Source organism: Cibotium barometz, chromosome 22 (assembly GCF_041138505.1).
Source record: "Cibotium barometz isolate CiBa-2024 chromosome 22, ASM4113850v1, whole genome shotgun sequence".
Classification (NCBI taxonomy): domain Eukaryota; kingdom Viridiplantae; phylum Streptophyta; class Polypodiopsida; order Cyatheales; family Cibotiaceae; genus Cibotium; species Cibotium barometz.
Genome location: NC_141067.1, coordinates 54,369,756 through 54,393,680, shown reverse-complemented (window position 1 = coordinate 54,393,680; position 23,925 = coordinate 54,369,756).

Genomic DNA, 23,925 nt, shown 5'->3' with positions numbered 1-23,925 from the left:
ATTTGTTGATTGATATTTCTGCCCATGAACTTGCTGGATATTGGGTGCAGTTAGAGGAGGAGATTGATGGCTTCAGCCAGTACCTTGTATGAAGTGCCTATAAGGGTGATGGTGATCAGTTCAAATCTTTTGATGACCTCCAGCCTCTTTTGAGATCAGATGCATGAGTCTTTCTGAGAGGCTCTTCATCATGTTACCTGTCTGCATGATTGCATTGAAGACGAGAGCTCCCAGTACATTTGGAAAAAGGCCTGTAAAAATTGGTGTGTGATCTCATGGATTGTTGGAGGGTTGAGAATGCCATCTCGTCTCTGGGGTGGGTGAAGCCAGATTGCAACAATTCTTGGAGTTGGCGGTCCAACTCCGATTCCATTGCCTTGGAAAGGCGATACGAAAACTTGCTCGGGGGTTCCGAGCCTGGGAGGAGGTCAATCTTGTGGTCCTCTGGTCTGGACAGGGGGAGCTGGGGTTCTCCCGAAGAAAAATCTTTTGGAACTTTTCATGGAGAGCCGAGTACTTCTCGGAAGCACTGGCCACCGTCGTCTGGGCTGTCTGTTGGATGTATATCATCACACACTGTGCGCTGCTCGCTTAGCTTGCAAGTGGCTTATAAGCGGAAAGTTCGGAATTCTTGGCTCACACTTAATGGTCACTGGGGCATTTGACACATTTCGATTGATCTGGAACGTGTTCTTGTCCCACTTGACATCAAGAAGAAACTTGTGAAACCACTGAATGCCCAAAATTATGTCTGCTCCTATAAGAGGGGCAACCATAAAATCACGCTCAAATTCTATGCCCTGAATAACTAACTTAGCACCTAGAGCTTCATACTTGACGCTCGTTGTCATGCCTGTGCTAAAACCCTCAACTTGTTTGTCCACCGAAGTCAAGTCGAAACGGGCACGCCTAGTGGCCTGTTCCGTGACCACATCCTCCGTGCTGCCCACTGTCAAACAAGACAACGACTCTCTGGCCACCCATGTAGCCAAAGGACTTGAGCAATTCGTTGCGCTTATACTCTTGGTCAGGGGTGCCCTTCTGCTTATCTTCGAGCTCCCGGCTAATAATTGCTTCAACTGAAGCACTAGGGTTTGAAGAACTAGGGGCAGCCACTAGGGTCTGTGTGGGAGTTGAGCTCACCACGGAAGCTGTGGAGGCAGCCGCGGTGGGCTTTGGAGGCTTCTTAGGACAATCCCACGAAGTATGTCCTTTTGTATGACAAAAGAAACATCTACCCTCCTTCTTGTACACTGAGAAAGCTCCTCAGCACTCAACTTGCCACTTGTCTTGCCTGCCTTCGCTTTCTGGTCTGGAGTAAACTTAGACGCATTGTTCGAGTTCTTGGAGCGAGAGGCTCCTGGGCTCTGTCCTGGGGAAGACCTCGTCTGGTTTTGGCCTTTTTCCCCCGAGGCCCTTGGGACCGGCTGGGAAGTCTTGGACTTGCCACCATTATGCTTCATTTCTGCACTCTGCGCAAGCGAGAGTGCATCTTCGAAGGTGGCTGGCCTAAACATACGCACCTCCCATTGGATTTGCGTGTCAAGGCCATACAAAAACTACCCTTTCTTGTCTGAATCAGATAAGCCTAATTGCAAACATAAGGTCGAAATTCTATTGGCAAACTGAAGGACTGGTTGCGCGTTTTGACGCGCTCCCCTGAACTCGTCTTCGAGTCTCTCAAGGTAGTGGGGTGGTAGAAACCGCTGCTTAAGGTCACGGACAAACTCGTCCCACACATAAGCTGCCATACCTAATCTGGTGTGGGCATGAGCCCACTGAGTCCACCAAGGAATGGCCTCACCTTGCAAGTACCAGCTGGCTAAGATCACTCTGTCAGTATCTGTCTTTCTAACTGCGGCAAAGTAAGCTTCAAACTGATGTAACCATGAATAAAGAGTTGTGGGATCGAGTTTACCATTATACTTACTGAAATTCATTTTCTCGGGAAAATGATTCAAGGGTGCCACCGGTGTCAATCTGGTGTCCAAATCTGCCAGGTAACGCTCGTGTTCCACGCGTCGCATGGCTTTGTCTTCACGTTGTCAGATCTCCAATATGCACGCATCTGCAACTCAAGCAAAGAGCTCGCGGCTGCGGTCGTGACCTCGCGAGAGGGTCCTTGTGTTGAGGATTCTGAATCGGGGATACGGAAGGAGAGGGAGGAGGAGATGGAAAACGCGACATTGGAGAACGGGTATGCTCTTCCAGAGCCAAGATCTGCGCCTTTTGCTCGTCCAACTTGGTTGTCTGGTCTGCGATTGCTCGCATCATCTGCTGGAACATATCCGTAACACTCAAGCCTGGTGTCCTAGTTGGGCTACCTGGTGCACTTTGGTCCCATGGTTCTTGGTCTCTCTCGTCGTTGAAGCTCGCCATAGCAAGAAAACGCACTTCCTTTCCGGAGCGCAATCTGACCATCCACTATCTGTGTAGGAGACGTCTGGAGGCTGAAAACTGTCCGTCCTTCGAGGGACAGGAGTCACTCCGAAAGGGGTAGTCCACCGGCGTCTGAAAACCAACCACACGAGCGAGAAAAAATTCTGGTTTCTTTGCTGAATCTTTGCACTTGAAGTAGGCTCTGATACCACTATCATGTGCAGAAGCTTCGGAGAAGATTGGTAACTTCAATGCTCAAAAATCAGCACTCTTTTCGCGATGGAATCAACGCACAAAAAACTGAATGAAGAGGTGCAGAAAATAGAGAGAGAGAGGGAGAGACGGAGAGGACACAATATTGGGTCCCAAATGTTGAAACATACAAGTGAATAGGGTGTGTGCGGCAGGAACAAGCCCTTGGCTAGAGGCTGTAAAAGAGAATGTGTAAATGTGAGAGAACCTGTGAAAAGGTGAGAAGAATCTACTGGGAGAGAATAAAGGGTAGCATGAGAAGATTTAGGAAGTGTGGAGATATTCTGGGAGAGGTGGAGAGAATCAAGCAAAAGAGGTGGAGTGAATCAAGGAGAAATCAGTGGATTAGATGCTTGGATGTAAACTCTATAAATTGAGGCATTGGCCTAATGAGAAGTTGCTGGTTTTTGATTATCCATGCCTACATTAAGCTATTAGTTAATTACTCACTAATCACGTCTTAATTATCGTTTAATCACTTTGTTAATGATGTTGATTCTAGCATTTGATCCACCATAGCTCATCACATTGTTGTAATTTTAACATGGTATTAAAGCCAAGCCTAGAACCCATCAATTTGTGAGCCCATTATCTTGCTAATCACCTGGCTAATTAGGATTAGTAGCTAATTAATATTTTTTCCTCTTTTTCAACTAACCCTTTGTAGCCCCAGCTAGTGGAGGAGCTCTATCTCCTTACACACATCAAATTAGCCCAAATGCTTCTAGTCCAACATAGCTAACTCAGTTGTGCTCCAGCTCATTCAAGAAATACCTCAAACCGTCGGCGCAAGCTTCCGATTTTCGTTGATTAAGAAGCGTCATTTTTCTGAAGGAGATCTCAGATCTACACTCACTCAAGGTGAATCAGTCTAATTCCTCTTAGCCCCAGGGGTTCTCAAGCATGCTCTACAAGCTGGTAAAGTCAGAATTTGATTTGATCAAGTCTATAGTGAGATCCAAGCTCTTCATCAAATCTACAGGTGACTTTGGTAAAACAGAGATTAAGCATTCAATGTCTGGTCAAATCTTGTGTTTCTTGGCTTAATCCTCTACTAGACTAATTGCTATTGATGGCCTTGAAAGGATTTGAGCTCATTTGAACTCTCTAAGGCCTCAGATCTGGGCTTACTCTGTTTTCTGCACACAAAACAGAGGATTAATTTGCTAATCAATGATTAATCAATGCTAATCACTATATTTTGGTGCAATTGAGGGTTTAAATTAACCATTAGGTATTTGATACAGATCCCTATAACTTGAGATTGCAATTCGGAGATGGTTTGATACTCTAACCATTCCGTACAAATTGGTTACCCTTGATTTAATGTAATTTCTGGTAAAATTATGTTGATAAATTTGTGGTAATCATCATTTTGCATTTAACCCTTGGTTAATGCCTGCAAATCACACTCAAATTCAAGATTATTCACAGCCAGAGTTGCATTTGGGAATGTGCATAAGAATGAATGCTATATGCATTATGTACTGGGCACATTACATCAGTGTAAAAATGGGATCAGACACTGCCCTTGTCTCCAGAATAAGGCAAGAGGTAAGACCTCCCGCATAGATTTGGGTTTGCATTGCAAAATGATACAAGATAAACATCAAAAGCCCAAAAGAACTGTCAACAAAACATTTAAACATGTTGCTCACATGGAGCAAGAAGAACTATGACGGACAAGCTCATGGCCCTAGCAATGAAAGAAGAAGAACATCTCTTTCCAAGAGGAAGATCCACACCAAGAAGAAAAGCTAGAGGAAGCATTGAAGGAAGACATGGACACGAGAAGAGAAGCTGCCACAACAAGAAGGCTGAAAGAAGAGGAAGACATGGACGCGTGAAGAGAAGCTGCCACGACAAGAAGACTGAAGACAAGAGAAGATGTGAGGCTCCAAGAAGTGAGGAGCCATGTGAAAATCTCTGAGAGAGAGAGAGAGAGAGAGAGAGAGAGAGAGAGAGAGAGAGAGAAACTTGGTATAGGGTCCAGGTGTGCTAAGATTGTTCACTTGAGGGGAGGTGTGCTAGGCACTGGTTGCGGACTATCAAGTAAGAGGGAAACTTGGTATAGGGTCCAGGTGTGCTAGGAGTATTCACTTGAGGGGAGGTGTTGAAATATACAAGTGAATAGGGTGGTGTGTGCGGGAACAAGCCCTTGGCTAGAGGCTATAAAAGAGAATGTGTAAATGTGAGAGAACCTGTGAAAAGGTGAGAAGAATCTACTGGGAGAGAATAAAGGGTAGCATGAGAAGATTTAGGAAGTGTGGAGATATTCTGGGAGAGATGGAGAGAATCAAGCAAAAGAGGTGGAGTGAATCAAGGAGAAATCAGTGGGATTAGATGTAAACTCTATAAATTGAGGCATTGGCCTAATGTGAAGTTGCTGGTTTTTGATTATCCATGCCTACATTAAGCTATTAGTTAATTACTCACTAATCACGTCTTGATTATCGTCTAATCACTTTGTTAATGATGTTGATTCCAGCATTTGATCCACCATAGCTCATCACATTGCTGTAATTTTAACACCAAATACCCTCTGTAGGGCCCCCACCACGGATGGTGTATTTGCTTTATTAGAATGATGTGAATCTGAAAAAAAAATACAGAAATCTTGACCTTTCTTGGCTGAGTAAACTCTGCCCTTGACCTGCAGTCCTCCACCCCTTTGCTTAGCAACTTCTTGGCTTGTCTAGCCCTTTTATGCTTGAGCTCTTGGTGAAAAATGAGATGAAACAATGGGATTGTGGGCTCTCCTATTTATACTACTTTCTAAACAACAGTCGGCCAGCTCTTATCCAGGCGGCCAGCAACAAAATGTCCCACGATTGATAAATCAACATTAAATGTTGGAAAAAATCCGATAAAATCTGTGCATCTCTTCTTGGCTGGCTGGACATCAGGCGCATGCTTCTACATGGGCTGGACACTGTTTTGCAAACAGTGAGGGCTGGGCAGCCTGTATGGGTTGCCCCATACCTGTCCTACAGCCATACAAAGAGTGCATCTCCTGAATGTTTGCGCTTAGCCTGCCCCTAGGGCTGTCCTACAGCCCCTCCATGGCTGGTGGGTTCAGCCAGGGCCTTCTTGGCCCTCATGGGGGTGGTTTCACACTATCCCCATGCCCGCACAAATACCCGGGGTAGCTCTATGGGCTGGCCCCTTGTTCTAAAAGCAAACCCTAACTATCTACACAATGATCTGGCATCCGGTACCATACCAGATACACAGAATCATTGACATCATTCCAGAGGGAGACTTATAGCGCGGACTGGCACTGATTCATGTGCAGGACAGTGCACACTTGACCTTGGACTCCTCTACAGGACAATGCACACCTGACCTTGGACGACTGAGATGGATCCCTGGCTGACTTGTCCCGGACTGGGCTCACATGGGACCAGTTCACCATCCCAGGTCCTGCACCTTCTATACAGATATGTCTACATGGCATCCAAGTGCGGGATGCACGTGAGAGAGAGAGAGAGAGAGTAATATAAAATCTCCACAAAAGACGTAAAGGGTCTATGAGACAAAAAAGTGTTACAATAGTTCCATGAGATAACATGATCAAGGAAACAAAAAGAAAAGTGAACTAGGTACATCATCATAGTGGGTACCATGTGTAGCATGTGGAGGGTATGGCATATCAATACAATACAAAACAAAAAAGCTCGTGTGGGTGTGTTGTCATCCTCATCCATCTTGGATGTCCAACATAGGGGAGTCGATGATTGTAGATTGACTCGCCATGCCCACTCCTATTAGGAAGGTGTCTGTACGGCATTGGAGAATCTCCCCATCTTGGTGCTATTGTGTGGGGACGTTTGTTGGGAAGGTGTCAGTATGGCATTGGAGAATCTCCCCAAACCTGGAGCTATTGTGTGGGGACGTTTGATGTGGACCAAGCATCCTTGTGGATGTTGAGTGCCATGTAGCTGGTGAGCACGGTTGAGGGTGACTCCAAAGGCTCGAGGTAGGTCATGAGTTGGTGCAGGGTGGCATTTGGTCATCCCGGGTGGATTGGTGGGCTTTGGTGCCTGTCAAGGTCCTCAGTTGGTATTGCCATCTTGTGCCTCAAAGAAGCTAGTAATGGTCAGCTGGGAGGTGTACCTGGGCTTTGCTAGTCCCTGTTTTGTTGAGCTCCACCAAATAAAGTCGGAGGCATCTCGAAAAATAGATCTGGTTCAAGACCTGGACCTAACGTTGCTATTAACCCTGCCTTGTTGCGCCCCCCCCGCCTCTGCCCAGTTGCCGCCCACTGCCACTGCTTCTCCGTATTTCCCCCCCGCCCTATTACCCTTGCCTCAGTTGGAAGCTACTTCTTTGGTGTTGGCTGGCACGATCTTTCCTCTTGGCCCTAGGAAGATCTTCTTTTTTCAGTACCAGGTGGGCTTTGATCCAGTGGTGGAGGACCAACGCCTTACCCCGGTCTCATTGTGGTTCCCTACTCTTCCTTTGTCTTATTGGAAGCTCTTAGTGTCATCTGCATGATCAATGCCATGTACCTTCTCAGGGCTAATCCAGAAGGGCTAATCCCTAGGAAGATCTTCTTCTTCAGTACCATGTGGGCTTTGATCCAGTGGTGGAGGACCAACGCCTTACCCCGGTCTCATTGTGGTTCCCTACTCTTCCTTGGTCTTATTGGACGCTCTTAGTGTCATCTGCATGATCATTGCCATGTACCTTCTCAGGGCTAATCCAGAAGGGGCAGCCAATAAAAGATTAGTAGAACCAAAATTTAGGAGCCTCAGGTACAGAAACTAGTGTGGACTTGGAGCAAGGCATGGAGGTCATGAAAGAGGAGCTGTCGGCTGGTTCTAGGAGCTGTCGGCTGATTCCAGAGAGCAAGGGACTGAAGCGCATCAAGAAGACAAGGCGGCTGACCAACCAAGAGAGGCTCTGCGTTCTATGGATTTAATGCCAGGACTGCTGGCCGACTGCTTCGGCCAGTTCTCCAAGGAATAAATAAGCCTATAAATAGGCTAGGAGGCTCATTGTTGGATTCATTCAATCCTCTAGGGATTTGGGTCATTAGGTGTAACTTGGTTGAACACAATGCTAATCAATACACTTAAATACACTAAGATTTGATGGACACTTGCTCAAAATACAAGAAGTAAATTGCTGAATTGACAAGAGACACACAATGAGCCGAAACAGCCGACCCCTCCCTCAAATAAAGTATATTGATCTTGCGAGAATCAAGTACATAGTGTCATGGGCATTTCTGACCAGATTTCCATACCAATGCATATGAATACAGTATTGCAAACAAGTGGTTGTCGATGTAGACTTGCAACCCACACTACCCTCTCAAGTGCCCATGTTCCCTACCATCTGCTCTCTATTGTTCCACCAACACAAGGTAGCAACAATCTGCAAGAGAGCACGTAGGACGACAAGAGAACACTACATAGGGTATGTGATCTTGTAATCCAGTTTCTCCCTCCTGCTACTTGCTCTCCCAAATTTAAGCATAAAAGCTTACCAATAGCAAGTAGAGTCGATGACAGTGGAAGTCTTTGTGATGGAAGTCCTTGGGGTGTTGAGATCTTTGATTTGTCGCCTTTCTTCGTGACAAAAGTCTTCAAGAGGATCAAGGGAACCCTGGGAAAGCTTCCCCTATGGTTCAGCTTGAGCAAGAAAGGCTGAAATTAGGGTTTTCAGTAAAAAGACCAGAAATTACAGCAAAAATGAGAGCTGTTTTGCTGAATTTCAGTCATTGGGAGTGAGTAGGAGAGTGATTAGCACTTGGAAACACTCTTGGAAGCTTGGAAAACACCCTAGCAAGTTGGGTATGGCTATGGAGAGCTTGGAAATGGAGAGAAATGGTGGGAAAACAAAGTTTTCAGCCTCCAACATGATAAGAAAGTATGGGTGGACCAATTGGGTGGCCAAATAGTGACATTCCCCCCGAGCTTCTAAACAGATGTACGCAACTGAAAAGCATCCCAATATGACTGAAGCACATGCGGGCAATCTTTGAAGAACTCTTCATCTATCCATTTAGCATCAATGGGAAGATAGTTCCTAAACTTCACAAGGTAACGCCTCACAACTTTGCCTGCACCAAGCTTGCGTTCTTTGTGATACACAATCTGCTCTGGCTGCAAGATCCCCTCAAGCTCATCCACTTCTGGTGGATCCTCAATGACCATTTCACTGGTGGGCTCCGGCCCTACATACTTGCAAAGGAGACTCACATGAAAAGCATTGTGTATGTGCCAATGACTAGGTAATGCTAATCTGAAAGCCACTTAATTGATCTTCTCGATCACTCGAAAAGGCCCATAGTACCTGGTTGCAAGCTTAGGATATGCACCCTCTTTGCCAAGCCTCTTTGCAAGTCTTGCTTTCTCAAATTTTAGCAATACCCAATCATTCTCTTTAACATCCAATTGCCTTCTATGCTTGTCGGGGCAGCCTTTTTATGCTTGTCTTGTGACCTTGCAATGGCTGTCCGCACCTGAGCAAAAGCAATATCCAAGTCTCTTACATACTCATCAGTTGCAAATATCTCATCCTTTGTGCGAAGGATGGGTGGCAAAACCACCTTACCATAAACAATCTCAAACGGGGCCTTTCCCGTAGATGCATGCACTGTGTTGTTGTATGCAAATTCCACAAGCGGTAAGTACTTCTCCCAAGAAGACTTCTGATCCGCCACATAACATTTCAAGAGATCCAACACGGCTGAATTTGCAGCCTCACTTTGCCCATCCGTTTGAGGGGGTGATAAGCTGATGAGAAGTCCAATTTGGTGCCCATATTATCAAATAAGGCCCGCCAAAAGAGACTTGTAGTCCTGGGATCTCTATCCCCCACAATAATGGACTTCGGCATTCCATGATGTTTGAACACTTGTGCAAGATATATTTTAACCATATGCTCAGCTTTGATGGTCTTTTTGACCGGCAAGAAATGAGCTTGCTTGCTAAACCTGTCCACAATTGTCCAAATTGCATCATTACCCTGTTGGGTACATGGCAAGTCCATAATGAAATCCATTGTAATACTTTCCCATGGCTGCGTGGGAATAGGCAACGGCTGAAGCAAACCTGGTGCCTTTTGCCTATCAAATTTGGCTTTTTGACAGGTGATACATGCACGTACATGTGCCTCTATGTCCTTCCGCATACCTGGCCAAAAGAAATACCGCTCAATCATGTGCGTAGTAGGCCTTATGTCTTTATGACCAACATATGGAGGAGCATGGCACTCATCCAAAATCTTTTGCCTCATGTCAGACACCACACATAGGCAATTATCTTTCATGAGATAACCCTCTTTGATCACATATTAGGCATGTGCATGACCAGCCATCAAATCAGCCCAAATAGTGGCAAAATCAGCATCCGTATGATACAAATCATGCATGGTAGACAAGTCTGTCAGAATATGCAGCGGAAATGATAACCAAACTTGGGTAGACAAGAGCAAGTAGACTGCAGAAAATAAACAGCACAAGAAACACAGAGAGATAGGTGTATAAACTCTTCTCTATACACAAGATCCCGAGAAAACTGAATGAGAAAGTGGTGGGGGCTGAGGGGCTATATATACATCTCATAGAGGGCAGTTGGCCAGCAGAAAGAGTGCCCACGACTGAAGAAAAAAGTCCCACGACTGCATAAATGCAGTCGGCCAACATACAGATGCCCACGATTGATGAAAACCAGTCGGCCAGCAGCCCTGAAGCCCACGACTGATGAACATCCAGTCGGCCAGCACTGGGGTGCTCCTGGCATCATCTGGCAGCCCTCCCACCACTAGGAAAAATGGAAAAAAATAGGGAAAAAATACGGGGAGTGTGGAAAAATGATAAAACACCTCATAAGGGCGGGCACACCCACAACAAAGGCCCTGGTGTGTACAAATAGACAGGAGATGACTTCTAACACCCCCTCTCAGCTCCTGGCTGTGAAACCAACCCAAGGGAGCTGGAGTGCCGCCTGAGCGTAGCCTGAGGTAGAGACTTCGTGAAGAGGTCCGCCGCATTGTCCTCCGTCGAACAATAAAGTAGCAAGATGTCACCAGCCAAGATCTTCTCACGTACAAAGTGATACTGTATCTCTATATGCTTGGTCCGGGCATGGAAAACCGGGTTCAGAGCAATAGCTAAACAACTCTGGTTATCGCACTGGATGACTTTGGGCTCTCTCTGTGGAAACCCAATCTCGCCTAGCAGCCTCCGCAGCCATACAACCTCACAAGCAGCACCACAAGCAGCCCGATACTCTGCCTCTGTCGAAGAAAGGGCAATAGTTGGTTGCCTCTTGCTGCTCCAAGAAAGTGCTCCTGAGCCGAGGGTAAAACAGTATCCTGAAGTAGATCTCCTCGTGTCTGGATCTCCTCCCCAATCTGAGTCACTCCAACCTTGGAGCTTGACTCCATTCCCTCCTGTGTAAAAGAGTCCCAGATCCTTCGTACTCTGCAGATACCGCAAGATCCGCAATCCTGCGTCCCAATGAGACTTCAATGGCGTCTGCATAAAAGAGCTCAACAGCCCCACAGAGAAGCTCAAGTCCAATCTGTGTTCAGCAACCAGATCAATGAACCAACCAACTTCCGGTACTGCGAGGCATCAACTGGCTCACAAGGATCTGTAACGGTTAACTTTGTGTTCGGGTCCATCGGCGAAGTAATAGGCTTGCAGTTCTCCATCCCAAAGGCCTCAAGCAACTCATGAACATACCGCTGCTGAGAGACGAAAAACCCCCTCTGGGTCTGCCAGATCTCCAATCCCAAGAAGAAGTGGAGTAAGCCTAAGTCGGTCATCTCAAACTCCTTTGACAAGGCAGCCTTCGTCACTCCAATGTGCTCCACATGACCGCCGGTGAGAATGAGATCATCCACATAAAGGATGATAAGTGTGACCATGCCGCATTCCCGAAAGAGATACAGGTTCGGATCTGCAACCGATCTCTGAAATCCAGTCCGAATAAAGAAGGAATCAATCTTCTGATTCCAAGCCCTGGGAGTCTGCTTAAGACCATACAAGGCCTTACGTAACCTGTAAACCATCCCTTCCGATCCTGGAACAATAAAGCCTGGAGGCTGCTCAACGTACACCTCCTCCTGCAGGTCACCATTAAGGAACGCAGATTTTACATCCATCTGGTACACGGGCCACCTCTGAGAAGAAGCAAGGGCAAGAACGGTCCGAATCGTGGTCATTCGCGCTGTGGGTGCAAAGGTATCCTCGTAGTTGATGCCTGGCCGCTGAGCATAACTTTTAGCCACAAGCCTGGCTTTGTGTTTGTCCACCGACCCATCAGACGCGTACTTGGTCTTAAAGACCCATTTGACACCAATGACTGACCGCTTCGACGGCCTCGGTACCAACTCCCAAGTGTTGTTCTTCTCGATGGCATCAAGTTCCACCTGCATGGCTTTCCTCCAAGTGTCCTGTGAAAGGGCTTCCTTTACGGAAGTGGGCTCTTTGTCCCGCATGATACGAGACATCAAAGCATAGTTAACTTGAAGAAGCTCCGCCGTGTTGCTTTTATCTCGAACTCGATGTGATCTTCGAGGGCCGTCCTCTATGGTCCACTCGGAGGGTAGCTCCGTGACACCTGACTCCCGAAGGGTGTCTAACAACCACCTAGGTACTCCAACAGATCGTGGAGCCTCCTGTGGTCGCGGGGGCTCAACTCCAGCTGCGGGCTCAACCTCCTGTGATGACTGAGGTGGATCAACTGGAGTGAAAGACTGGGAATCATCATCAGACTCCTCTGGATCTCCAAGAAGTGGCGGCTCCTCGACAGTGGATGCTGGAACATGCTCGTCAAAGACCACATCCCGGCTGACAACAATCTCGTTCCTCTCTGGATCAAACAACCTGTATCCCTTGGAAAGAGAGTTATACCCCACAAATACCAGCTTGTGGGACTTGGAGTCAAGCTTCCCCCTCTGCTTCTTCGGAATAGGTACATACGCGTCACTCCCAAAGACACGGAAGTGCGAGACATCGGGTTTCCTGCCAAAATATGCCTCAAATGGAGTCATATGAGGTACAGAAGTCGTCGGAGAGCGGTTAATGGTATGGACAGCCGTTGCCACAGCCTCACCCCAAAGTGGACGAGGAAGATCACGATGCTCCAGCATGGTCCTCGCCATCTCCACCACAGTCCTGTTCTTACGTTCAACAACTCCATTCTCCGAAGGCGATCCGGTATTGGCCAATTCCCTCTTGATGCCATGATCTGCACAAAACCGAAAAAATACAGTCGAGGAGAATTCACCTCCTTTGTCAGCCCTGAGAGTCCTGACCTGAAATCTAGACTCTTTCTCCACCATCACGTGCCAATCCTTGAACCGAGCAAAAGCCTGGTCCTTCTGGGAAAGAAAGTAGACCCACGTGAATCTGGTACAATCATCAACAAGCAGCATGAAGTAGAGAGATCCTCCCAAGGATGGTATCTGCTGTGGTCCACACAAGTCAGTGTGAATCAACTCCAATGGTTTCGAAGCCCGCCTGGAAGCCTGCTTCGGAAAGGATTCTGTGTGCTGCTTACCACGTATGCAAGAACTGCAGCATCCTTGCTATTACCAACATCTGGCAAGCCAACCGCCATCTGGTCTCGGAAGGCGCGCCGCAAAGCGTCCACATTTAAGTGGCCAAAACAAAAGTGCCACAAATCTCCGACCTGAGAGCCTGTCAATGAGGAGAGTGCAGAGAGCTTGCAGATGCCATTCTCCACACCGCCTTCCCAAACAACTTTGCGTGTCTCACGGTCCCTTAGAGCAACTGAATGCTCCTCAAATTCCACCCGAAAGCCAGTCTTGCATACCTCATGCACTGACAGAAGATGAAAACCCAGAGCAGGGACATAAAGAACACGGGAAGCATGCTTGCCCCCCTTGCCGTCGGGAATAATCTCCATCCGGCCCTCACTATGTATCGGAATAGTGGAGTTATTGCCAATAAAGATACGACCTGACTGCCGTTTTAGATCCAGAAAGAAGTCACGGGATGGAGTCATGTGCCTGGAAGCACCACTGTCGAGAATCCATTCCCGGGTATCCTTCGCGGTGAAGCCAACTACCTCCTCGCTCGAAGATGATGAAGCATCGGAGTCCACCATCTCTAAGTGCACAAATGCCGGAGTCTTCGCAGCTGAGACTGAGGAATCAGCACTCTTCCCTGTCCGCTTAGGGCACTTCCTCCAGTAGTGGCCTTTCTCGCCACAATCATTACAAGATCTTTTGGCCTTTAGCTTCTCTCGTTCTGGATCAGGCTTCCCTTTGTCCTTGTTGGTATTACGACCTTTCGACCGTTGGCCAGTTAAGGCCTCCGAACCTCCGCCGTGAGGAGGGTTCGTGAAACGTTCCTCCTGGTCCAAGACCATTGGCACAAGCTCCTCCCAAGTAATGGTGCTGAGCCTGCCACTCGTGATCAACGAGGAATAGAAAGCAGAATACTGACCAGGCAAGTGGGAAAGTAAAGTGATGGCCATTTCTTCGGATGATATCTCTTTCCCAGCTTGAAGGACTTCCTGCTCTGAAGGGCCTGCAGCTTGTTGATGTGTTCCCGCATCGTCGAAGACTTTGCAGGGTTCATAACCCGCATCTACACTTCCAAGGATATCCGTTTCATGGGTGACACCCTGTTATACAAAGAAGCCAAGTGCTCCCATATGCCTCTCGCCAGCGTCATGTGCTTCACATGGTTGATCACTTGTGGTGTGCAATTGAGGAAAATAAACGACCAGACCCTGGCGTTGACACGATCCCACATGTGTGCCTGTGCCTCTCGGTCCTTCCTCGCCGATAATAACTCCCCTTCCTCAGCTTCCGGCCGTGGCACCCCTATGATAATAAAATCAGCAAGGTCATATGACTCCAGAACTGACTCCATCATGACCTTCTAGATGCCGTAATTGGACCCGTCCAACTGACGATCCACTGGGAACGTGGGGAGAGTCGGAATCTTCACGTGCTTCTCAGCCATCTCTAGTAAATCAGCCATCGCGGAGAGTAACCTGAAAGGGTCGGTGGGTGGGAAAAAAAAATCTGAAAATCTGCAAGTGGCTGTTCAGCACCTTTGCCCGCCTTCCTCTTGCACCTTCTCTTCCCGTTCAGCCCGAAATAGTCCACCAATCAGCAACCTGTTGCTCCCCCTCTTGCTCAGAAAAACGCCCAAGATCTCCTAGAGCCTAGGGCTCTGATACCATGTCAGAATATGCAGCAGAAATGATAACCAAACTTGGGTAGACAAGAGCAAGTAGACTGCAGAAAATAAACAGCACAAGAAACACAGAGAGATAGGTGTGTAAACTCTTCTCTATACACAAGATCCCGAGAAAACTGAATGAGAAAGTGGTGGGGGCTGAGGGGCTATATATACATCTCATAGAGGGCAGTCGGCCAGCAGAAAGAGTGCCCACGACTGAAGAAAAAAGTCCCACGACTGCATAAATGCAGTCGGCCAGCATACAGATGCCCACGACTGATGAAAACCAGTCGGCCAGCAGCCCTGAAGCCCACGACTGATGAACATCCAGTCGGCCAGCACTGGGGTGCTCTTGGCATCATCTTGCAGCCCTCCCACCACTAGGAAAAATGGAAAAAAATAGGGAAAAAATACAGGGAGTGTGGAAAAATGATAAAACACCTCATAAGGGCGGGCACACCCACAACAAAGGCCCTGGTGTATACAAATAGACAGGAGATGACTTCTAACAAGTCCCCATGAGAGGCAACCGAGATAGCTGCTACATACGGCTTTCGTGACAATGCATCGGCCACTACATTCTTCTTTCCCGGGCTGTGCAAGATTTGAAAATGAAACATAGAGAGGAAATCGGCCATCCTCATATGCTTCTCTGACAACTTAGTTTGAGTAAGAAAATACCTCAAACTTTGGTGATTTGTCTTCACAGTGAAATCAGCCTCAAGAAGGTAATGTTTCCATATAGTAAGTGCATGAATTACAGCCAAGAGCTCTTTCTCATAAATACCAAGAGATAGCTCTGCATCATGCAATCTACGGCTCTCATAAGCCACGGCATGTCCCTCTTGATTAAGGACAGCTCCTACGCAATTTCCAGATGCATCACATTCCACACAAAAAGGCTTTTGCAAATTCGGAATGATCAACACTAGACCATGAGTAGTTGCATCTTTCAATTTGAGGAATGCATCTCTCTCTACATTAGTCCATTTGAACACGGCCTTCTTCTTTGTCAAATCATGTAAAGGAGAAGCAATCCATGCAAAGTGCCAAATGAACATGCGGTAGTAAGAGCATAATCCAAGAAAACTACGGATCTCATGCACCGAACTTAATTCGGGCCAATTCCGAATTGCATCAATCTTTGCAAGATTCATCCACACTCCATCTTTGGACACAATATGCCCAAGATAATGTATCTGTGACAAGAAGAACTCACTCTTCTTTGCATTTATGAAGAGTTTATGCTTATGGAGCTCTTCAAAAACAATAGCCAAATGAGCTTTGACTAGGATGCCATCAAAGAAGACACCTGTAAATTTCCTGTACCCACGGAATATGCGATCCATCATTCTATTGAATGTAGCTGGGGCATTTGTAAGACCAAAAGACATAACAAGATACTCATAAAGCCCAAATGCTGTCCTGAAAGCAGTTTTGTGTACATCTTCAGACACTACACGCACTTGATGATACCCACTCTTGAGATCAATTCGGCTAAAGCATGCCGATCCATCCAACTTGTCAAGGATGTCGTCTATGCGTGGAATCGAAAACCGGTTCTTGATGGTAAGCTTATTCAAAGCTCTATAATCCACACACATATGAAAGGATCCATCCTTCTTTTGAATCAAGAGGATAGGTGAACAATATGGGAAAGAGCTTGGCTGAACCAAACCTTTTTCAAGAAGCTCATTCACTTGCTTCATGATCTCCTCTTTTTGGGATGCACTTACACGATAGGTTGGCCTATTAGGTGGTGATGATCTTCCGGTCGTACAGGTGGTAACTCATAAGCAAAACAATCATTGTGCTCTTGCAAAAATTTCAGCCTATCATTACTAAGAGTGTTTACATGTACATTATTTTCCTCAACATGATCTCGTACAAAAATCAAGTACGCAAAAACACTCTTTTTCATTACTTTCTTAATTTGTACATGAGATACAAGGGGAATGGTATCACCCTCTTCACCAGCATCAATTACATACTCTCGGCCTTTATGCATGAAGGTGATCCTGTTGGTCTTGTAAGCCTTGCACGAATCAATATGTGTATGCCAAGGCTTTCCAAGCAATACATCACAACCATTCAAAGGTGCCACAAGAAAATCCTCATGATCCACATAGCCTTGAATGTGTATGCGCAACTTGCCAAAAATAGGCATGACATGCACTTCTCTACCAACAAAGGCAGCCCCTGCTTCAATTTGAGGATCCATGTCCTCCACTTCAATACCCAAAGCAGCTGCCATCTGTGTGGATATAAAATTTGATGCATTTACATTATCACGCTTCTTCTTGTTTAGGTATGCCTTTGCAATATGCTCGGTGCTACCACAAGTAAAGCATTTCCCCTCACTCATATATTGCTTTTTCTGTTCCGGAGTGAGACCTTAGTCTCTCAGTTTGAAGGGACAGTGTTATTTTGAGCCTTTGGACCATTTTTATCTTGGTTTTGGTCCTTTTTAGGTGGCTGTCCATCATTTTGCAGGTTTTGGATAGCCCTCTCTTTGCCTTGAAATGAGAGTTTAGCCTTATTGTATCGACTCAATTTAAGCTCCAATTGCTCGATGGTGGTGGCGGCTGCGATTAATTGGTGTAAGGTATGACCTGGATACATTTGTAGTCCCGCTTTATACATGGGTTGCAATCCTCATTGAAACCTTCTCTTCCTTTTCGCCTTGGTGACATGCATAAATTGAGACACCTCCAAAAGCACTTTCCAAAACTTTTGTACATATGCATTTACCGATTCTCCCTCATTTCGCTTTACCCAATCCCACTTCATTGTTATCTCATTCAATGCATTGGGAGGCAAGAATTGAGCATAGAACCTCTCCTTGAACTCTTCCCATGATCTAACAGGATTCGGTGAGAGAGATTCTCCGTGAGCCACCAATGGGCAGCAGTGCCTTTCATGAACATGCTTACATGTCGGATCATTGATTTCTGAGGGAAATCCTCATCACTGAAAGCAATATCAAACTGGGCAATAAAAGCAAGTGCCTTTGATGCATCATATTCCCCATGATATGTGTCAAACTTCACAGATTTGTCTCCGGCTTTGAAGTCACGAGACTTTGATGCATGTGTGTGCATCTCAACATGTTTTCCCCCATGTTTGTCCATTGGGACAGCCCTTGTGACTGGCATCATTTTTGGACCAAAAGGTGATGCATAAGGCATAGATACATGTGCCCTGTAAGCATGAGGAATGGCTGGCCCCTCAACATGCATTGTACATTTTGAGCCATAACTTCTCCCTCACGAGCACACTCGAAGGCATGAGTGGCATGAGAGATACGCGGAATACCTGCACCAACAGAAAATTGCAGCCCATGTTGCATGTGTTGTGCATGCACATTTTCAGCCGGCAATGGCATTTGACATACATTTTGACCACTGCCGTAAACATTGTATCCTTCACGGGCTACATAAGGTATTCCTGCATGGCGTGAAGTCACTGATTGTTCCTCTCCCATAGCATGGAGATTCATCCTGTTAGACATAAGTTCTTGTTCGGGCACTTGTGGGGATTCGAAGACATGTGGGATGGTTGCCTTTTCTGCATAGGCATCCTCAGTACGAGCCAAGTATGCACGTGCTGCATACCTCGGTTGCATGTGCAACTCTTGAGCAATCATTGCCTAAGATTCAACTTTCTTGGACTTCAAACGGTCATGTACCAATGGATCCTCGCGGCGTTAGAGATTCAATTCTTCTTGTTGTGCATGGAGAAGAGCCTGCATACGAGTAAGTTCAGCCCGCAAGACTATGGACTCTTCTTCCTACATCTTCTCTTTGCCAAACAAGACGGCTGTCCCACATATTCATGTTCCCTATTGTGCACCACATGAGTTTGCTCATCTTGTAAAGTATTGGAGGCATGCATTTCATTGTCCGTGCCTCTTGTATTAGCATCTCCAACATTCATTGTATGGCTGTCCATAATGTTCTAAGTGTAGAGATAGCTAGTGTTCACGGTGATCGTCTCTCATCACGATAGAAGTGAAAGAGAATCGTATGCTTTGATACCAATGTAACTTGGTTGAACACAATGCTAATCAATACAGTAAGATTTGATGGACACTTGCTCAAAATACAAGAAGTAAATTGCTGAATTGACAAGAGACACACAATGAGCCGGAACGGCCGACCCCTCCCTCAATAAAGTATATTGATCTTGGGAGAATAGAGTACATAGTGTCATGGGCATTTCTGACAAGATTTCCATACCAATGCATATGAATACAGTATTGCAAACAAGTGGTTGTCGATGTAGACTTGCAACCCACACTACCCTCTCAAGTGCCCATGTTCCCTACCATCTGCTCTTCTCTATTGTTCCACCAACACAAGGTAGCAACAATCTGCAAGAGAGCACGTAGGACGACAAGAGAACACTACACAGGGTATGTGATGTTGTAATCCGGTTCCTCCCTCCTGCTACTTGCTCCCAAATTTAAGCATAAAAGCTTACCACCAATAGCAAGTAGAGTCGATGACAGCGGAAGTCTTCATGATGGGAGTCCTTGGAGTGTTGAGATCTTTGATTTGTCGCCTTTCTTCGTGAACAAAAGTCTTCAAGAGGATGAAGGGAACCCTGGGAAAGCTTCCCCTATGGTTCAACTTGAGAAAGAAAGGCTAAAATTAGGGTTTTCAGCAAAAAGACCAGAAATTACAGCGAAAATGAGAGCTATTTTGCTGAATTTCAGTCACATTGGGAGTGAGTAGGAGAGTGATTAGCACTTGGAAACACTCTTGGAAGCTTGGAAAACACCCTAGCAAGTTGGGTATGGCTATGGAGAGCTTGGAAATGGAGAGAAATGGTGGAAAAACAGAGTTTTCAGCCTCCAAAAATCTTCATGAAGAGAAAACACGAATTTTCTCTTAATAAGTAAGTGAATTGGAGTCCAATCAGGTGAAGGGACATGGGGAGTGTTAGAAGTCATCTCCTGTCTATTTGTATACACCAGGGCCTCTGTTGTGGGTGTGCCCGCCCGTATATCATTTTTCCACACTCCCCGTATTTTTTCCCTATTTTTCCCATTTTTTTCTAGTGGCTGGAGGGCTGCCAGTTGATGCCAGGAGCACTCTGAAGCTGGCCGACTGCATCTGTATCAGTCGTGGGCTGTAGGAGTGCTGGCCGACTTGTTCTGTCCAGGCGTGGGGCATCAGATGCTGGCCGACTGCTATATTCAGCAGTCGTGGGATTTTGTCCAGTCGTGGGCCTCTTCTAGAGCTGGCCGACTGCCCTCATGGGCTTGTATATATTGCCCCCCATCCTCCTCCACTTTCTCATTCAGTATCTTCGGGATCTTGTGTATAGAGAAGAGTTTACACACATCTCTCTGTGTTTCTTGTGCTGATTATTTTCTGCAGTCTACTTGCTCTTGTCTACCCAAGTTTGGATATCATTTCCGCTGCATATTCTGACATGGTATCAGAGCCCTAGGCTCTAGGAGATCTTGGGCGTTTTTTCTGAGCAAGAGGGGGAGCAACAGGTTGCTGATCGGTGGACTGTTTCGGGCTGAACGGGAAGTGAAGGTGCAAGAGGAAGGCGGGCAGAGGGGCTGGACAGCCACTTGCATATTTTCTGATTTTCAGATTTTTTCCCACCCACCCACCCTTTCAGGTTACTCTCCGAGATGGCGGATTTACTCGAGATGGCTGAGAAGCACGTGAAGATTCCGACTCTCCCCACGTTCCCAGTGGATCGGCAGTTGGACGGGTCCAATTACGGCATCTGGAAGGTCATGATGGAGTCAGTTTTGGAGTCATATGATCTTGCTGATTTTATTATCAAAGGGGTGCCAAGGCCGGAAGCTGAGGAAGGGGAGTTATTATCAACGAGGAAGGACCGCGAGGCACAGGCACAAATGTGGGACCGTGTCAACGCCAGGGTCCGGTTGTTTATATTCCTCAATTGCACACCACAGGTGATCAACCATGTGAAGCACATGACGCTGGCAAGAGGCATATGGGAGCACTTGGCTTCTTTGTACAACAGGGTGTCACCCATGAAGCGGATATCCTTGGAAGTGCAGATGTGGGTTATGAACCCTGCAAAGTCTTCGACGATGCGGGAACACATTAACAAGCTGCAGGCCCTTCAGCAGGAAGTCCTTCAAGCTGGGAAAGAGATATCGTCCGAAGATATGGCCATCACGTTACTTTCCCACTTGCCTGGTCAGTATTCCGCTTTCTATTCCTCGTTGATCACTAGTGGCAGGCTCAGCACCATTACTTGGGAGGAGCTTGTGCCAATGGTCCTGGACCAGGAGGAACGTTTCACGAACCCTCCTCACGGCGGAGGTTCGGAGGCCTTAATTGGCCAACGGTCGAAAGGCCGTAATACCAACAAGGGCAAAGGGAAGGCTTCACCAGATAAGTCTTCCGAGAAGAAGCCTGATCCAGAACGAGAGAAGCTGAAGGCCGAAAGATCGTGTAATGATTGTGGCGAGAAAGGCCACTACTGGAGGAAGTGCCCTAAGCGGACAGGGAAGAGTGCTGATTCATCATCCTCAGCTGCGAAGACTCCGGCATTTGTGCACTTGGAGATGGTGGACTCCGATGATTCATCGTCTTCGAGCGAGGAGGCAGTTGGCTTCACCACAAAGGATACTCGGGAATGGATTCTCGACAGTGGTGCTTCCAGGCACATGACTCCATCCCGTAACTTCTTCCTGGATCTGAAACGGCAGTCAGGTCGTATCTTTATTGGCGATAACTCCACTATTCCGATTCATAGTGAGGGCCGGATGGAGATCATTCCCGACGGCAAGGGGGGCAAGCATGCTTCCCGTGTTCTTTATGTCCCTGCTCTGGGCTTTCATCTTTTGTCAGTGCATGAGGTATGCAAGACTAGCTTTCGGGTGGAATTTGAGGAGCATTCAGTTCCTCTAAGGGACCGTGAGACAGGCAAAGTTGTTTGGGAAGGCGGTGTGGAGAACGGCATCTACAAGCTCTCTGCACTCTCCTCACTGACAGGCTCTCAGGTCGGAGATTTGTGGCACTTTCGTTTTGGCCACTTAAATGTGGATGCTTTGCGGCGCGCCTTCCGGGACCAGATGGTGGTTGGCTTGCCAGATGTTGGTAGCAGGCAAGGACGTTGCAGTTCTTGCATACGTGGTAAGCAGCACAGGGAATCCTTTCCGAAGCAGGCTTCCAGGCGGGCTTCGAAACCTTTGGAGTTGATTCACACTGACTTGTGTGGACCACAGCAGATACCATCCTTGGGAGGATCTCTCTACTTCATGCTGCTTGTTGATGATTGTACCAGATTCACGTGGGTCTACTTTCTTTCACAGAAGGACCAGGCTTTTGCTCGGTTCAAGGATTGGCACGTGATGGTGGAGAAAGAGTCTAGATTTCAGGTCAAGACTCTCAGGGCTGACAAAGGAGGGGAATTCTCCTCGACTGTATTCTTTCGGTTTTGTGCAGATCATGGCATCAAGAGGGAATTGGCCAATACCGGATCGCCTTCGGAGAATGGAGTTGTTGAACGTAAGAACAGGACTGTGGTGGAGATGGCGAGGACCATGCTGGAGCATCGAGATCTTCCTCGTCCACTTTGGGGTGAGGCTGTGGGGACAGCTATCCATACCATTAGCCGCTCTCCGACGACTTCTGTACCCCATATGACTCCATTTGAGGCATATTTTGGCAGGAAACCCGATGTCTCGCACTTCCGTGTCTTTGGGAGTGACGCGTATGTACATATTCCGAAGAAGCAGAGGGGGAAGCTTGACTCCAAGTCCCGCAAGCTGGTATTTGTGGGGTATAACTCTCTTTCCAAGGGATACAGGTTGTATGATCCAGAGAGGAACGAGATTGTTGTCAGCCGGGATGTGGTCTTTGACGAGCATGTTCCAGCATCCACTGTCGAGGAGCCGCCACTTCTTGGAGATCCAGAGTCTGATGATGATTCCCAGTCTTTCACTCCAGTTGATCCACCTCAGTCATCACAGGAGGTTGAGCCCGCAGCTGGAGTTGAGCCCCCGCGACTACAGGAGGCTCCACGATCTGTTCGAGTACCTAGGTGGTTGATGGACACCCTTCAGGAGTCGGGTGTCACGGAGCTACCCTCCGAGTGGACCACAGAGGACGGCCCTCGAAGATCACATCGAGTTCGAGATAAAAGCAACACGGCGGAGCTTCTTCAGGTGAACTATGCTCTTATGTCTCGTATCATGCGGGATAAAGAGCCCACTTCCGTAAAGGAAGCCCTTTCACAGGATACTTGGAGGGAAGCCATGCAGGTGGAACTTGACGCCATCGAGAAGAACAACACTTGGGAGTTGGTACCGAGGCCGTCGAAGCGGTCAGTCATTGGTGTCAAATGGGTCTTTAAGACCAAGTACGCGGCTGATGGGTCGGTGGACAAACACAAAGCCAGGCTTGTGGCTAAGGGTTATGCTCAGCGGCCAGGCATCGACTACGAGGATACCTTTGCACCGACAGCGCGGATGACCACGATTCGGACCGTTCTAGCCCTTGCTTCTTCTCAGAGGTGGCCCGTGTACGAGATGGATGTAAAATCGGCGTTCCTTAATGGTGACCTGCAGGAGGAGGTGTACGTTGAGCAGCCTCCAGGCTTTATTGTTCGAGGATCGGAAGGGATGGTTTACAGGTTACGTAAGGCCTTGTATGGTCTTAAGCAGGCTCCGCGGGCTTGGAATCAGAAGATTGATTCCTTCTTTATTCGGACTGGATTCCAGAGATCGGTTGCAGATCCGAACCTGTATCTCTTTCGGGAACGCGGCATGGTCACACTCATCATCCTTTATGTGGATGATCTCATTCTCACCGGCGGTCATGTGGAGCACATTGGAGTGACGAAGGCTGCCTTGTCAAAGGAGTTTGAGATGACCGACTTAGGCTTACTCCACTTCTTCTTGGGATTGGAGATCTGGTAGACCCAGAGGGGGTTTTTCGTCTCTCAGCAGCGGTATGTTCATGAGTTGCTTGAGGCCTTTGGGATGGAGAACTGCAAGCCTATTACTTCGCCGATGGACCCGAACACAAAGTTAACCGTTACAGATCCTTGTGAGCCAGTTGATGCCTCGCAGTACCGGAAGTTGGTTGGTTCATTGATCTGGTTGCTGAACA